General features: G+C 41.9%; 1 protein-coding gene across 19 annotated transcripts in view; it reads left to right on the forward strand.

The window, feature by feature from the left end:
- LOC119176145 (uncharacterized) overlaps positions 1 to 17,013 on the forward strand; it is a 61,012-nt gene that overhangs the window by 26,749 nt on the left and 17,250 nt on the right. For 9 of the 19 annotated variants that reach the window (XR_012886850.1, XR_012886849.1, XR_012886851.1 and 6 more), the window contains one exon: positions 330 to 9,202. The gene's annotated coding sequence lies outside the window, so the exon portion shown is untranslated. Of the gene's footprint in view, positions 1 to 329; positions 13,212 to 14,044; positions 15,422 to 17,013 lie in introns of those variants that run through there. The other 10 variants (XM_075877212.1, XM_075877210.1, XM_075877211.1 and 7 more) reach the window with 8 other exon arrangements.

A 17,013-nucleotide genomic window follows, 5' to 3' on the forward strand; every position in this document is an offset into this window, starting at 1 on the left:
AGAAATACATGCATTTGAAATTATCTTGAGATTCTAAATTCCGCTTGCGTTTATACAGTTCGACACATAATACCTACGTAATAAATTGAACTCAAGCAAACTATATATGCATATGTAGGCATTGTAGTAGTAGTAGTAATATTATATGTAGGCATTGTGCATTAGATAAATGTGGTAAAATATTATTTGTTTGAATGCTCAAGTGCCTTGGGTGTCACTCAGAACTACAGAACTACATTTCAAGTGCTCTATTTGGTGCCCTTGTAATATATCTCTTTTTGTTACTGTATAGTGTATTACTGTTTCCTTGGCTTTTTTTCTACTTGCAGCCACCCCAACAGGCCAGCAGGTGTCTACACAGGCACAGCTGCTGCATGATAGAGCGCACGGGTGCGGCCTGCCACGTGCTCCGAAACCGGCATGACAGGTCTAGTTACCCGAAATCGCATGCGCGGCGCTCTTGTGTTAGTTATGACTGAGCACGTGCGTCTTCGTGTGACGCCCGAAATTTGCTTTTAATATTCGTCTAGTGTGTACCCATCACATAATTACCGATCTTGCTTGTACATACCTGCAGCCCATGATCATTTCGGTATTGTCTTGCCCGAAATGCAACCTCGCACACCGATCGGTTTTCGCGCAAGTAGGAATCAGGAGCACATTTTACTGGGATCCTAAAAGACCACAACTAATCAATCTAAAAGAGCTACACTTTTTCTAATGCATCGAAATTCATTGTAATAACTGTGAAAATGTCGCTTGAGATTTAATCATTTCATTTAGAGTAAGCAACCTCAGAAATTGCAGTTGCCACTGTTCATTTATTACAAAATAAGATAGACTTTTTACTTCCTCCGAACACGTCTATAGTATACATATAATACAGTACCAGATGCAACAACCATGAAAAAATACTTAACATTCGTGCAATCTCACGAATATAGATTTGAAATGCTTTAAAATTTTACTGACTGTAACTTCAGTGCTGACGATTGGGGTAGCTGGTATGAAGTCAGTGAAAGAGTGATGAAAGACTGAAAAAAAGGAACACAACTGCTTGTATTCCTGCGCTTCTGAGTGCTTTCATCTCTTTCCGTCATAATGTTTTTATGATAATGTAACAAGTTCAAGCTTGAATTCAACAGTGAACACATATTCAGGTGAAATTGTGTGAAAATATTTTATTCATTCTCAATTCAGGGCTGATCTCTGTACCTTTTTATTTCTTGCTTTTTTGCACATTAAAGCTAGTTGATGTTTCCTCACAGCTTCAAAACTTTTCTTGGCAGAGGCTTTTGCATAAGCTTTAAAAACTGCTCAATCGTCACGTCGATGTTCCCAGTCCAATTGCACAGCAATGGTCGGAGCAACTTTTTTAAAAGTACCTCGCAAAGTTTCCTTGAATGCTCGCGGTCCTCTGCTTGGTAAATCAAAGCAGGACACCTGATGAAGTGCGGCAGTATAGTGCTGACTGGAGCAAAGTGCATAGCTTTCCAAACCTTCTCACTTCGACCGATTTCATGACCTTGTTCACGAAGTCGCATGTAAGTTTACAAATTCCGATAAGTGGTGGTGTTGGATACTTCAGATATCCTCTGTCAACGTTCTTTATCAGCCCGCAGACTCCATCAATTGGATCAGATACTTGTAGCAGCGCCTTGCATTTCAGGCACATTAGCTGAAAATATCAAGAAATTAAGTAGTTTCAATGAGCAAGGCACAGCACTACTTTCCCAAGATTATAGGCACGATACATAAAAGCTTGATTTATTATTGGTTAGAACCAGTTACATTTCTGTATTACTTAACTAACGTGTTTAACAATGCACAAAAAAAAAAAACAAAGAGGCTGAATCAAGCTTACATAATTCAACGAACCAGTCTTTTAACATCGCATGGCCTTGAAAAGGTTAGTTCATACCTTTTCATCACAGGCACGTACGAGGTAGCCGACGAAGAAGGGGATTGAAGCAATTTCCAGCTCATCTTGCGCCTGTGGCTATCTGTTAACTTACTCGAGCTCACTTGAATGCTCCCTGGCAGCAGATCGTGTTACAAGTGATAAAGCAGGAACATCACTGTTTTCGGCTGGCAGGCTGACAAGAATGCTAGATTCAGAGCTGGATGGTGCGTTGCCTGTCTTTTCCACATGCAGGATTCTCATCTACGTAAAGAAGCACTAGTAAAAGTGTGATTCCTTGTTATTTATAACATTTCACACATTTAGTAGTTTTTTCGTGTAGAAGATGACTGTCCGAGCATCGACTCTGTCATTGGCACCGTTAAATTGTCTGAGACAGCTGAAAAACAACTCCACAGAATCACTGTTGAATCCCTGAGTTGGCCCCGCCGTGGTGGTCTAGTGGCTAAGATACTCGGCTGCTGACCCGCAGGTCACGGGATCGAATCCCGGCTACGGCGGCTGCATTTTCGATGGAGGCGGAAACGCTGTAGGCCCGTGTGCTCAGATTTAGGTGCACATTGAAGAACCCTAGGTGGTCAAAATTTCCGAGCTCTCCACTACCACGTCTCTCATCATGTGGTGGTTTTGGGACGTTAAACCCCACATATTAATCAAATTAATCCTCGGGTCAAAACATACAGGAAGCTGTCATTGGCACCGTTAAATTGTCTGAGACAGCTGAAAAACAACTCCACAGAATCACTGTTGAATCCCTGAGTCGGCCCCGCCGTGGTGGTCTAGTGGCTAAGATACTCTGCTGCTGACCCGCAGGTCACGGGATCGAATCCCGGCTACGGCGGCTGCATTTTCGATGGAGGCGGAAACGCTGTAGGCCCGTGTGCTCAGGTTTAGGTGCACGTTGAAGAACCCTAGGTGGTCAAAATTTTTGAGCTCTCCACTACCACGTCTCTCATCATGTGGTGGTTTTGGGACGTTAAACCCCACATATCAATCAAATTAATCCTCGGGTCAGAACATACAGGAACTTGGAAACAGTTGACGAGGCAGAAGAATGAATCAAATTACAAATGACGCACAGAGAAATTTCATGTTGATGTGGGGAAAACTAATCCAGCATGACTAAGGAGATATTTTGTTGCTGCCACTGTAGACCTAGTTGTTAGCGATGTCACCTCATAAGTCTTCTTTGTGACCTTCTGCTTTGATCGACCTCTGAAAAGCTTTAAATCTTCAATATAGTTAATGAAATCAACTTCCAGCCACGAAACTCGTTCGTCATTTGTCCCGTAGAATGGCTCCTCTTGGTGACCGTGCGGCTTCAAACATCCAATGTCGTGCACAGCGTACCACTTCGCTACCATTTCCAAAAAAAAAAAATTCTGGCAAGGCAGTCCTGAAATTCTCGGGCATCAAAATGGCACTTGGGATTTTCTTGGAGAAATTTCAACGTGGCTATAACAACTTCAAAGAATATTTGCCGCGCGCTTATTACTTTCTGTTTTTCCAATTTATTTGGCTCGACTTGGGCACGAGTTAGAAATCTTTCTGGCTTCACTAGCAGCTGAGACTGTATTTCAAACAGCTTTTTCATGTAGACACCGCCTTCAATAAGCTGGTCCCCGTCCAACAGCTCTCTTTCCAGAAAATTGTTGAGGAGATTACTGATCAGGTGGTTCTGATCAGGATAAAGGAAGAGTGGATCACCTACTCGCACTGGGTGGGTCACCACGGGGCTAAGCATGCCGTCACTGAAACTCACAGCGAGGCATTCGTTTGATCCTTGTCGGTCACAACTCTGAAAACACGGAAACCAACTTCCTTTATCACTTTCATCATCTCTGCAGTCATGTTAGTGAGTTGCTCTCCCTTCAAACACCAAGTAAAAAAATAGCCAAAGGTTATTACGAAGGGGGTTGAAAGTCCTCTAAGGATAAAACAAAGAAGGCGGTTTGCAACCTGAGGTGCTGCCATGGCATCTTGCTCTGATCCAGGGCCCATGTCGACAAAGCCAAAAATTTTGTCAACTTGGCCATTGTAGACGACCATTTGTTGTATTGACATTCTGTCAGTAATAAGAAAGCACATTCGTTCTTGCTTCACTACCAAGCCTTCTAGTTCCATATGCAGGCGTTCTTTAATGAGCGTGGTCATGCCAGCTTCACCTGTTCATTTACGGACGTACTTTTGTAACGTTCTGCGACAGGGAATCTTGAAGAGAGCCCTAGAATGAACGAGATTATAGCCTTTGCTAAAGCAAGCCTTCCAGAGAACGCACTCCCTAAGGATAGTCTCGCTATATGTCGGCTTTTTTTGCATAAAAATTGCCTACTTGATTTTCAATGAACAAAGCTGCTTTCTCCCCTTATTCGGCAGCTGCTAAGATGCTTCGTAACCGCTGCATTGCTTTGCTCTCAATTGTAAGCTCGCAAGCACTCACGCACTTCGTCATATCTGCCTTGCAGTCTTTGTCGCGTATTTTTGAGGTGAGAAATCTTGCTGCCGAGCCTATAAACAGTTTTCTTTGAGCTTTCTGTCAATCCATCAATGTCCAGGTCTGTTTGGCATGCAACATCCAACAACAGAGTGTTCTTACTGCTGGTCTCGCATGGTGTTCCACTCCTGAGAACATTAGAACCGCAAATATAGCTATCAGATTCATTTCCTTAGAAGCAACCTGCACTATCACAAGCCACAGCTTCACTTGTTTCAACTCCCACTCTTCGTAACACACGGGGATTTTTACTACACCATTGATACTCTCTTCCCTCATGTATGCGGGGTAATTAGGAAAAACTGAAGGAACTGAAGTTGGAAGCAGGACCTTGTACTTTGTTGTGTTGCGGTAATCGTCTTCTTTAAAATGAAGGGAAGATACCACTGATGAGTCATTAGGCTCCCGTTTACTTGCTTTGCCACAGGAACCTTGTCGTGAGATGTTCTGTAGCCACTGTGATCACCGTCCTGCGTCTGACGGAAATTCGTGGTAGTGGATACCTGGATTCTTCGTGTTGGGCGTCCGCCGCAGTACACAACAGTTTCACGGCAACAGTTCTGGGCGATGTTTTTCAGGGAAAATATCCTAGAGAGCATTGACAAGTTTGCGGGCGGCAAATATAGTTCCACTGTGAAACCGTTGCAACGTCCGTGAACGTGCTCCTTCAATGACTGCCAATCTTCAGTCTGTGCCATCCGTGTCATACGTGAGGTTTCTATCTATTGTATATGCCAAGTGCGTGCCAAGGAATAGCTGACACACACACACGCACCAGCGTGCAAAAAAAAAAAAAGAAAGGTGCTCCATTCCGCACCGGACAAGCTTATTTTTACGTTTACACCAGCACGGCCGCTGGCTGCAAACGTTGCTGCATGCAGGAGTAGTGACACCATTTTACGGTTTTCTCTCACCTCAAGTGTTCTTATTCCTGCGGCTTATCTCTATATTTTTTGGAATGCCCACCTTTCAGCCTGCGGCACTTATGTCATTAGTTCCGGTTATTTACGAACACTGTCACCTTGCAGTGTCGTGCATTCTCCCGTAATGCCATGTGGTACTGATGTTTGTTTTCGTAAAAAGCACGTGCATCCGTACATATACACGGCAGCCGACGCACATGTTGAGAGCTACTCCCGGGAGAAAGTTGGGAGGGTCATCTTGGAAAGAGCTACGGTAGAAAAAAAAATGGGGTAAACACTTCGCTATACTCCTTTTTGCTTACTTTTTACGCTATTTGTTATTGTTGTTTTTTTATGCCGCCGCTCGTGCACTCCACTGTAGGCTTCCCTGTCTACCAACCATAAAACCATCTGTTTTGGTCTTTTGATGTTAGTCGCTCCACAGGCACTGGCGAATAGGTGACTGGTAAAATGGGAAATCGCAGGAGACTGTGGGATACGACGGCTTCCGGTTCGATGCACCACGCGGGTCAGCAGCGTCACGCGCACATTTCTGTACTGCTCCGTTGAAAAAATGCACGTGGCCGTGTAATATCAATGCTTTAGAAGTTTTTTTTTTTTTTTTACCAACCCTGACTGTGACGATGACAAGCTACGAAAGCCATGAACGGTCTGGGTCTGGAAACTTTTTTGACGCACTAAAATGATCTGCAATGCTTTTATGCTGCTCGGGAGTGCTATCAGTTTGGCTAGCAGATCAGTCGATACATAAAACAGTTTTCCTTGTATGATACAATACTGCAGATAAAAAGTCACCATTTTAAATATTTCAGTGAATGAAAATGACTGTAGCAGTGTGGTAAGAGTTCATTTCAGGATCGCTGCTTCGGTCGACATCGTCAGTCGATCGGCATGAAGCGCAACACTTATTGAGCGGGTTGAGATATTTTTTTTTTTTCTAGCCTTCAGCGCGCTATATCATGCATTTTTTAGGCGAAGCCAGATGCTTATTTGAACGCTGATCTTGGTCAAGCTGCACGGCACAGCGGCACTGAAACAATACAGTCAGACATAGACGGCGCCGAATAATCGAAACCCTGCGCTTGTTTAACGCACTTCTTCCTTTGGGTGCCGTCCTGGCACACAGTTTGACCAAGATAAACGCAAATAAACTTGTCCAGCGCTTCGTGTAGCTTACTCTTGAGTGAAGCTTTTGCGTTTGTCATGTATATCAGTGCAATGGGCGGCGCTAATCTCGTATGGCAGGTAGATTTCGCCCACTCGTTCCCGTAATATTTTTGCTAGGCGTGCTTGCGCGACAATTTGTTTCTCAATATAACATTCGCAGCAAATTCATGCGTAAGCTTTTTTTAGTGCAGAATACACAAGTACCTGTGATAAAATGGTTTTCGCATACCCTGGCCTCAAAGTTCGCACTCAAAAACTACCTGTCGCTGTGGCTCTCTTCACAGTCGCGGCCCACCTCGTTTTTGTTTTCATTACATGAGAATTGATACCTGCGTTCGCCTTGCACGCTCGAGTTTGAGCAGCCAACGGCTGAACAACCGACCATGGTTTATCAGGACGAAGATAAACGGGCAACCTAAAGCGCGAATCCCAGATAATCTGAGGCTTGCGGTGAAGCGGTTTGCCGTTGTCTACTCTTCTCGAACCGGAAGCCGATAGCAGGCGGTGTGTCCCACAATCCCTCGATCTTTTACTGATCACCTATTTCTGTAGCACTCCAGCGTGCTTGTATTTTGGCAGTCTCTGTTGGTGTCCGTCATTTTGTTCTGTCATCTATTACTGTTTCTTTTTGCTACTGTGTATTGTTGGCAAATTGGCCTCGTGCTCGCTCCAACAGAGGCGTGTGTAGTCGACTGCCCAACAACAGACGTGTGGTTTTACGTGCTAATACATTTGTAAAAATGAAAATGTGGTTGTCTTATCAAAAAAAAAAAAGAGACAAAACTGGGGAAGTAAATGTTACATAGAAATATAGCTTGATTTTATCTAAGCGATTTCGTGTGCACTCTAGTACCACCTATATACAGTCGACGACCGATAATCCGGACTCCACGGAGAACGTAAGTAAGTCCGAGTTATTGAATGTCCGAAAAACGAATGCATCAGAAAAAAGTACTTTTATTGACACTTCAGTGACCTTGAGGCCGGGAAAAGTTGTCAGTGCATTGCTGCACGTATTCCACTTACTTGCAACCAAGTGCATTTGTATTTCTGCCAGTGGTGTATGCTTACTGTAGGACTACAGGTGGGATGCCGAAAGAATTACGAGCGCTCGAGACAGGTACGCATGCAACAGCTCCAGAGCACACAGTGTGTTGTCATCATCAGAGTCAGAATCGCTGTTTGGAATTTGCAGAACCTGCTCAATTATGTTATCGTCGTTCAATTTGGCACACGATTACACATCGCTGTCCACATTTGGGAAGTCTTCAAACGTAACTGCGTCAAGAATCGGCACACTGCAGGCTCGCAGGTCATCAGTAACATCCGCACTTGAGCTTGTTGTGCTGGGCGGGTCCGGCTCTTCAGTTGCAGTGTCGGGTTCTTGAACTCTCGGGCAACTTTGGCTTGTGGCCGACCACTAACCACTGGCAGCTTTTCCACTAACCAATGGCAGCTTTTCTTGCCGTGGTTAGCAATGTTTATGTCTGCTGCGTTTCAGTGTCATCGGTGCGGCCTTTGACGCTGGCTGTGAGGGCGCCGTTGGTGCCATTTGACGCAGATATTTTGGGACAGCAGAGTGCAAAATAAAGCCGGTGTCAACCCAAAACAGAATGTGCACAAAACTTAGGAGAATGCAGTACCGCAGACACAAACGACAGATGGGCGCCAATAGGGTTACTGTATATGCTACCTTTAGGTACTCAATCAAATACGTTATATGTCATCGCCGCAATAAATGAAGTTTAAAAAACACTGATTAGAACAGCGTAGGGGGGTCATTGTTGTGATAAGAACCAACTAATTTGCTGCGGTTTCTGCGTTGAGGGAGCCGCCGCCACCTGTTTCCCCATCCTTCCTGTCCCCGCCCCATTGCGCCACAGTGGCTGTAACTGCAACTAGGGCTGACACGCGCTTTCCATAGAAAGCCGCTCGACGCGGCAGGCCGTACCATGCGCTTTTTTTATCCAGCCGCCGTGACCCAAGTGACCATTACAATAAAAAAAAAGAGATGTCTGTAATGTCATAGTTTAGACACACTGCAGAGAGGGCAGCTGCCTTGCAGAAGAAGATGGAGGCCGAGAAGGGCTTTCAAGTGAGAGCACTTTCCCAAACAGATTCCCTTTCAAGTGTGAATAACTAGAAAAAGCTTTTTAGCTTGACAATAAATTTGGCAGCAATCTCTCTTGCTGATGCACATTATAGTATTGGATGCCTTTTGTTTTATGTACGTATGGTTCTGCATTTCTATATGGTGGTGGTTGACAGCTTTAATTTTGTTCATACCATTATATAGCAGACAGTTTCTCGCCTAATGATTTTTTTATGGAACATAGTTATAATTATGGTTTAGAATAATTGTTGCAATATCTGTATATTGGTAATTATAGTATTGTGAGTAATGTAGTGAATGTGTTCTATTAGTAGTATGGCTGTATTGACGCACCGATGCAGCAGTGTGCTTTTTGACATGCTGGTACACAATATATACGTTGATGCACTTATTTCCCTGCTCATTTAAAATGGGACTCCTCAAAGTAGTCTGGTTTTGCTTCCTGCAGTTAGCATGCCGGAATCTGTCTTTCCAATAGATGCCTGATGATCACCACTAAGGACCCGTCTAAAATGCAAAGCAAAACAGAGCTCACCATGTGAAGGGACAGAGGACCCGCTGAAAGTTCAAAGCCTCACTAATATGTCAGTAATGTATCTTTTTTCTACTAATGTATGTATGTTACAATAAAATAAACGTTGCGAAGTTTTACACATTCTCATTAATTTGCATGCAAAGACCACCACGTGCTTCGAACGTGAACTGCTAATAATGTTCATTTTAGGGCCTAAGCCTGGTATATAAGGTCCATCGTGTAGCTTGATGAAATCCCAAAAAGGTCCCGTATCAGAGTTTCAAGTGGGAGGTTCTCTAGATTTGTGCGGTACATTGAAAGCACATCCCGGCTAAGGTACTCGGCTGCTGACCCGCAGGTCGCGGGTTCGATTCCCAACTGCGGCGGCTGCATTTCCGATGGAGGCAGAAATGTTTTAGGCCCGTGTACTCAGATTTGGGTGCAGGTTAAAGAACCCGAGGTGGTCAAAATTTCCGGAGCCCTCCACTACAGCGTCTCTCATAATCAAATGGTGGTTTTGGGACGTTAAACCCCAGAAATCAATCAATGAAAGCACATCCCTCAGATTTTCGTGACATCCTTTCAGTGTCATCCATTGATGATCTTTGGGATGTCTATGCGTTGAGGTCAAGTAACAGCTATGAGTTTTTTAATAGGGTCTGCGGTGCTTTGGACACTCCCCCTATTCTATGTCATTCTAGTTTTTGCCGAGAGCCGTCACTTCAGTTGGTGCCGTCACATTTTGCTGACCCAAAATATTTGGGACAAGCTATGTGGCTCCCATACAGAAAGAGTACCAGAATCTTGGAAGAATGCTAACATCATCCTAATACAAAAGAAAGGAGATGACATGGACGTGAAAAATTACAGGCCGATCAGCTTGCTCTCTGTAGTGTACAAGTTATTTACAAAGGTAACTGCTAATAGAATTAAGACAACATTAGAATTCAATCAACCAAAGGAACAAGCAGGATTTCGAACAGGCTGCTCAACAATCGACCACATTCATACTATCAATCAGGTAATAGAGAAATGCTCAGAATATAGCCAACCACTATACATAGCCTTCATAGATTATTAGAAGGCGTTCGATTCAATAGAAATATCAACAGTCATGCAGACACTGCGGAATCAGGGCGTCGACGAAGCATATGTAAACATCCTGGAAGAAATCTACAGGGGATGAACTGCTACCATATTGCTTCATAAAGAAAGCTTCAAAGGCCTAGAGTGGGAACAGTTAGGCAGAAGAGTTAATGGAGAGTTCCTTAGTAAACTGCGCTTCGCCGATGACATTGCATTGCTGAGTAGCTCAGGGGACGAATTACAACTCATGATTACGGAGTTAGACAAGGAGAGCAGAAAAGTAGGTCTTGAAATTAATCGGCAGAAAACGTCAAAAGGGAACAGCGCTTCGAGATAGGTAGTAGTGCACTTGAAGTTGTAAAAGACTATGTCTACTTAAAACAGGTAATAACCGCAGAGCCAAACCACGAGCCTGAAGTAACTAGAAGAATAAGAATGGGGTGGAGCACATTTGGCAAGCACTCTGAAATCGTGACAGGTAGATTGCCACTATCGCTCAAGAGGAAGGTATATAACAGCTGGATCTTGCCCGTACTTGGCTACGGAGCAGAAACCTGGAGACTTACAAAAGTTAGGACGACGCAGCGAGCAATGGAAAGAAAAATGGTAGGTGTAACCTTAAGAGACGAGAAGAGAGCAGAGTGGATTAGGGAACAAACGGGGGTTAAGGATATCATAGTTGAAATCAAGAAGAGGAAATGGACATGGGCCAGGCATGTAGCGTGTAAACAGGATAACCGCTGGTCATTAAGTGTAACTAACTGGATTTCTAGAGAAGGCAAGCGAGTTAAGTGGAGACAGAAGGTTAGGTGGGCAGATGAGATTAAGACGTTTGCGGGTATAAATTGGCAGCAGCAAGCACAGGATCGAGTTGACTGGCGGAACATGGGAGAGGCCTTTGTCCTGCAGTGGACGTAGTCGGGCTGATAAGGATAATGATGATGATGGGGCTCCCGCTAAATTCGAGAAATAGCGTCTCCAACCCAAAATCCAAACGCGGTTTGGGTTTCGTGCATGTGCGGTGGCCTTGACGCTATTTCTATACGAAAACTCCCTAATGCCCCAAGTGCAGCAGGTAAGCACCTTACACGCTGCCATTCTATGTATCCAAGTGAACCAATAATTCTGCTGGCTGGTAGTGTTGTGGGCAATGAGACTTTGGTAGTGCATTCAGTTCAGCGACTTGCAAAGCGAAACTCCGGCTGTTTAATGTCAGTGCATGTCACCGTCATATGCATAATGCAGGTTTTTTGTGAATGTTATCACCGGTTTGAGCAGCTTTCGGCTCATTTATGACATAAATATCCTATATAATAGTAGGGGCAGGGCTGGGCAAGATGAGATACTCGGGAATGTATTCTGGAATACAGATATCGAAATACACTCTCTAGAAGCCTATAATATACTGAGATACAATTTTCGTTAGCGTAACGAGAAATTTAGGAAATATGTCGGCTGAACAACAAAAATCATTCCCGAATAGAGACGGGAATACTAATGCAATAACACAAGGACAGATGTTTTTTTATTATTTCTAGAATGCTGCCTGGAAGCAAGGACATTAGGTGCAGGATAATGTTGTCATTATTGTTTTAGCACGTTGAAACTTGCAAGTCTAACATGTTGTTCGAGTCACATTCGAACAGCAGTGAATTGAGAAAAAAGTGTACACTTCTAGACACTAGATTTGTATTGCTGAGATGGATGTTTCCGTGAGTGCTCATAAGAGTAGCTTCTCAAATGGGCTGTGATGTAAACAATGTCGGTTCGCCCTCAACTCAAGACAAGCGAAATAGATTACCACTCGAAAAAAATAAGGGTGCAGCACCTGCCTTGAGAGACTGCTACTGCGGCATCAGGCTTTGCCACATGGGTCATTCAGCACGTGGGGAGACCCTTCGCCACCACCACTGTGCTGGCTACCAGCGACATGCCCTTGCTTGGCGTAGTACAAATGTCTTCCTTTATTCTTTAGAAACTAGGTCAGCAAATTTTTCTGGCAAAAATGTGACAAGATACACGTATGGTGATATCGTGATATTATTGTTTGATCTTAAAATACATTTTTCAAATGTATCTCGCTACAGATACACAAAAGCATCGATCTCTAAAATACTATCCCGATACTTTTGTATCGCATTACTGTCCAGCACTAAGTCAGGGAAAGAAAATAAAACGTAATAACTCCGACTTTTTAAACCACTGTATATGTACCTTGTCAACGAAGGTTTTTTGAGGCTGTAACCCTGGATCAACAAGACTATGACGTCGGATTTTGTACTTCCATGCAACAGCCTAGAAAGGAAGGGATCCTCCTTTCAGTTAAAGAGGTCTACACTGTTAAATACTCAATCAAGTGCCTCATATGTGCCTGTGGCACTCAAATAAGTATATATACATTATTGTAACAGACATTATAAGTTATGTAATGTAACACACATAAATAAGTAACAGACATTATTGTCAAAGAAAAACGAGCCCTTAATTTTAATTTCTTTTCTACATGTTTCATAGTCAATCAATGGAAAACTTTGACAGGCTTTGTGCACACAACAGAAAATAAGTGGCTGATTAACAATTACTTCCTTTAAATTGTAACAGCTTACAGCCCCGAAAATGTAATTGAGCTATTACAGAAATGGAATTGATTACTTTTGTGTTACTTTCCCTCAAAGTTTTATTGCCGTAACACAATGAAACAAGTCTACTCCAACTAGAACCAACTACTGTGGCTTGCATAGTAGTGTGAACGTAGGAACGTAGTGTGAAGGCTGGAAAGATTCTGTGTTACATCTTCTTAACTTCAGAGAGGAGTTGTTTTTCAAAGTTGTGGCCACTGATTCTTTCTCATTTTCTTGTTAGGAAGGAGGCCAGCTGCTGCACTGAACACTCGCGCAAAACAAGCTCGTCCATTTTCTCAGTCCATTTTCTGTCCATTTCTCAGTGTCCATTTTCTCAGTGAAGCATTGCACTTCGTTGTTTCGGGTTCTCGGGTAAGGCATTGAATTTAAGGCCAAGGAAAAGGTGTGAAATTATAGGCTTTGTATAGACTTTGTATAAGGCAGGAGGGGGTTAGGAGAGGTCCCTACAAAGCTGCTGTATATTTTGGGGATGAGAACTGCTGTAAAAGACAAATTGCATCTTGATTCTAGAAATTAAAAGTAATTTGCTACCGGTAATCAATTACAAGAAAATGTAATGGAGTTACCCAGAACATTCCAGTTTAAAAAGCATGATTATATTATAAAATTACAACAACATGTAACTGATTTCAATAAATCATTTACTTGTAACATGTTACGTACAACTCTGAACTAGTGCTGGGCTGAAATACTCAGAATAGTAATCCAGAATGCACTTATTGACATGTATGTGCTGGAAGCCTAAAATAAATACTGAGATAAACTTCTAAATGACGTAATAGTATATTTTGAAGATACTTTTGCCAATAGACAAAAAAAGTATCCTGGAATGCAATCATAGGAATGCAGATACAATAATACAGATAGTACTAAAATATTTTCAACTTACATAGATGCTGATGTTCTGGATTTTGATGTTCTGGATGAAGTGTAGCATATTATTGTCAGTAATATTGCAAATAATTAAAAACGGATGTCAGCCACAATGCTCTAATCACTAACAAAACGTGGTGAGTTCAGAAAAAGTATGCCTTTATTTTACACACATCATCTGTTTTGCTGTGAAGGTTGTTGCATCAACTGCACTTTAATAACAGTAGCCTCTAAAATATAGTTTTCTAGAGAGTGCCAGTTCAGCTTCAACACAGGACTGGGTAAATTGAAAAGGTTATCTATCATTGCAGGTGAACACAAGTTCGTGTTATAACTGATATATACCGAAATGCCACCCGGAAAAATATAGGGCTGCTCCACCGACCTTGAGAGAAATCTACATTCGTCAGCAGTGCCTGCTTGATTCTGGAGTTATTAGTAAAGGACACTCTACCACATGGGCCATTCTATGCATGTGGGGAACCCTTTGCCAATCTTCATTTGTCACCGCCTAGCTGGCAGAGTGCCTTTCCTTGACTTAGCACAGAAGTCTTGTTTTGCCTTTTCAAATCATGTACGTCAGCTCGATTCAGACGAAATAGTAGTGAGATATACATGTCTTGCACAGTATCCTGATACATGCTATGTGTTGCAAAGTATTTTACTACTGAGATACAAGTACAGTCTTCAAATGTGTCTCGACTGAGAAATTCAGATACTCAAAAGTGTCTCTAAGATACTGTCGTGATGCTCTTGTATTGCAAATACTGCCCAGCCCTGCTCTTAAATGTATTATGTGGTACTTTCAGTTATTCGAAAGTAAAACAATGCAAGTAGAAAATAGACCCTAATTTTTCATGTCTTGACCAGCGCGTCTAGTTCTTCAAGGCATCTTACCCTCCCATACTAATCTTGGTTCACGCCAAAAGTTAAGGAAGTGAGCACGAGAGCACCCAGTCGTAAGTAGCTAGACAAACAGACAGACCAAAAGTGCTTGCAGTATGCAAAGAAATGCTTCGCATTTAATAACCTTGTTTTAATCTCGTAGCGAATATCAACTGCTACTTTGGCGATGGGTACATATGATTGCAGCTTCTTTTATAGTTTAGTGCTCTACTTTATTGCTTTTAAATTACTTCTGCCTCAAGTAATAGTGTTTTAAATACATGTAGCTCATGTTTGCCCAGCCTTCAATGAGCGTCCATCTGCTTAATTATTTTTATAGTAATTTGCAGGCATTATTGTATGTGCACTATATTTGATGTAAATATTAATATATATATGAGATGTTAAAATGAAGCTTTAAATTCCACGAATGGTTTGGAATATTTTGTCATCTGCTTCGAAGAGGCCAGTAACTTTTCCAAAGTAGAATTTTTTTCTGCTCCAACAAGCAAAGCGTCACTTCCATCACTGCAGAAGAAGGTCCCAATGTAAAAACTGTCAAGGAGATCTCCTGTTAGCAAGCATATGAAAAAACTTTGAACAAAGGTTGACAACTTAGGAAAAACAGCAAGCGGATAAAACAAAATGAATGCAATGACGATAATTGCCCAAATTCAAAGGTAGTTCGAACGTGTACATGTGAGTAAAAGTACACCGGTGATAGAACTGGAGATAACTAATTTAATAAATCAGAGATAATAAATCAATATAGTATCATAACACACACATATCATTATCTGACACAATTTGTCATGTCATAACTTGTATATATATATATATATATATATATATATATATATATATATATATATATATATATATATATGAATTTACACATGCTGTAAAATCTCATTAATTCAAACCTAAAGGAGACTTTAAAATTGTTCTAATTAAGGAGAGTTCAAATTAAAATCTGGGTGCCAAAATTAATGGACATCATGCCACACTACGCCCAAAGAAGCCATCTCTAGACTCGTTATCACAAAGTATATTTGTGGCAGGAGGTGAATCTGTGAATGAGGTCCGTGGAGCTCTTACAGCAGACAATAATTAATTGATCAGTTCTAAAACAAGCACCAACATGCATTCATGTGAGCCTGAAATATATGATGCCCTTTATGCTCCGAAACACGTTTATTTAATATGGCAGAGTTAGCTCAATTTGCATTTGCTTGCATTTTTCTCTGTCACGATTTCGTGTGCATCATTCGCAGCTTGCCCAAGAGATCCAGTGGACCCTCTAAATCCTCATCTGCTGAGAAACACTGCTGTTTCATTGTTTTGGATGTGCAGTAAATTTGGTCTGGTTTGTTTTGCAATGCATTGTGGTCATTCGGGCCCAACTGCAAGGAGCGGTGAAAATCAGGAGCTATTAGTTCAAAATAGCCACTGTGATGCTGACATGTTCGAATTATCAGAAGTTTTCCCTCATAGAAATACGCAGGACTGTGCCGAAACCAGGATGTCAGTTCAGATTAACCAAGTTCAAAATAATGAGCTTTTACTGTACATATTTATTCATGTAGCCCATGTGGTAAGCACTGTTTTATAGGCCACTAAAAGCAGTGTGATGAAAGACTCAACTTAATATTTGCTCGTAGAGAACCCCAGGATCAAACTGCAGAAAATAAGTCTGTCATTTTACCGTAGTTTGTGTTTACTTTTGTGAGCAGAAGGTTGTTACTTTCCGAAAATCGCGTGTTATTAGTATATTGTGAAGATATGTTGAGGAAAGCGTGTCAGTGAGAATGTCACTGATACGACTTCTTAACAACGAAATACAATGGTTGAGTTGAAACATAAAAGTTAATTGTAGAATTCTGAGAGTGCGAAAAGGGATTTTATTGATCTATGTAATAGCACGTATAATACATGACTGAAGATATAAACGAAAATATCTGGACATACAAATTCATGCACTATACTATATGTTCAGATCAGACTATTTGGCAGTTCCTTAAAGATCCAGATCACAAAGACAGGAAAGAATAACTTGCATCATGTTGCTGATAATAACTGCTGAAAACACTTATGTATAAGTGGGGAGCCATTGAATATAAAAAATTTGGCAGATCCCACACCTTTGGGAATCGGTTTCATGTGAAGCATTCAGCAATTGTCTATGCTGTATTTTTGGCTTTGAGCCAAACGTTATGAGGTAGATTTATGTGTTTTCATAAGGGTAACATTGGGCAAATAAGATTACCATGAATTCCATTGCACATGTTCTCAGCAGATTATAAACTCCACCTACCAACCCCCCACGATATTTCCCCATGAGGATCGAAATGCACTGATTTTCACACCATGTGACTGTTTTTTCAGAAAATCACAG

This window comes from Rhipicephalus microplus, chromosome X, assembly GCF_043290135.1.
Source record: "Rhipicephalus microplus isolate Deutch F79 chromosome X, USDA_Rmic, whole genome shotgun sequence".
Lineage (NCBI taxonomy): Eukaryota > Metazoa > Arthropoda > Arachnida > Ixodida > Ixodidae > Rhipicephalus > Rhipicephalus microplus.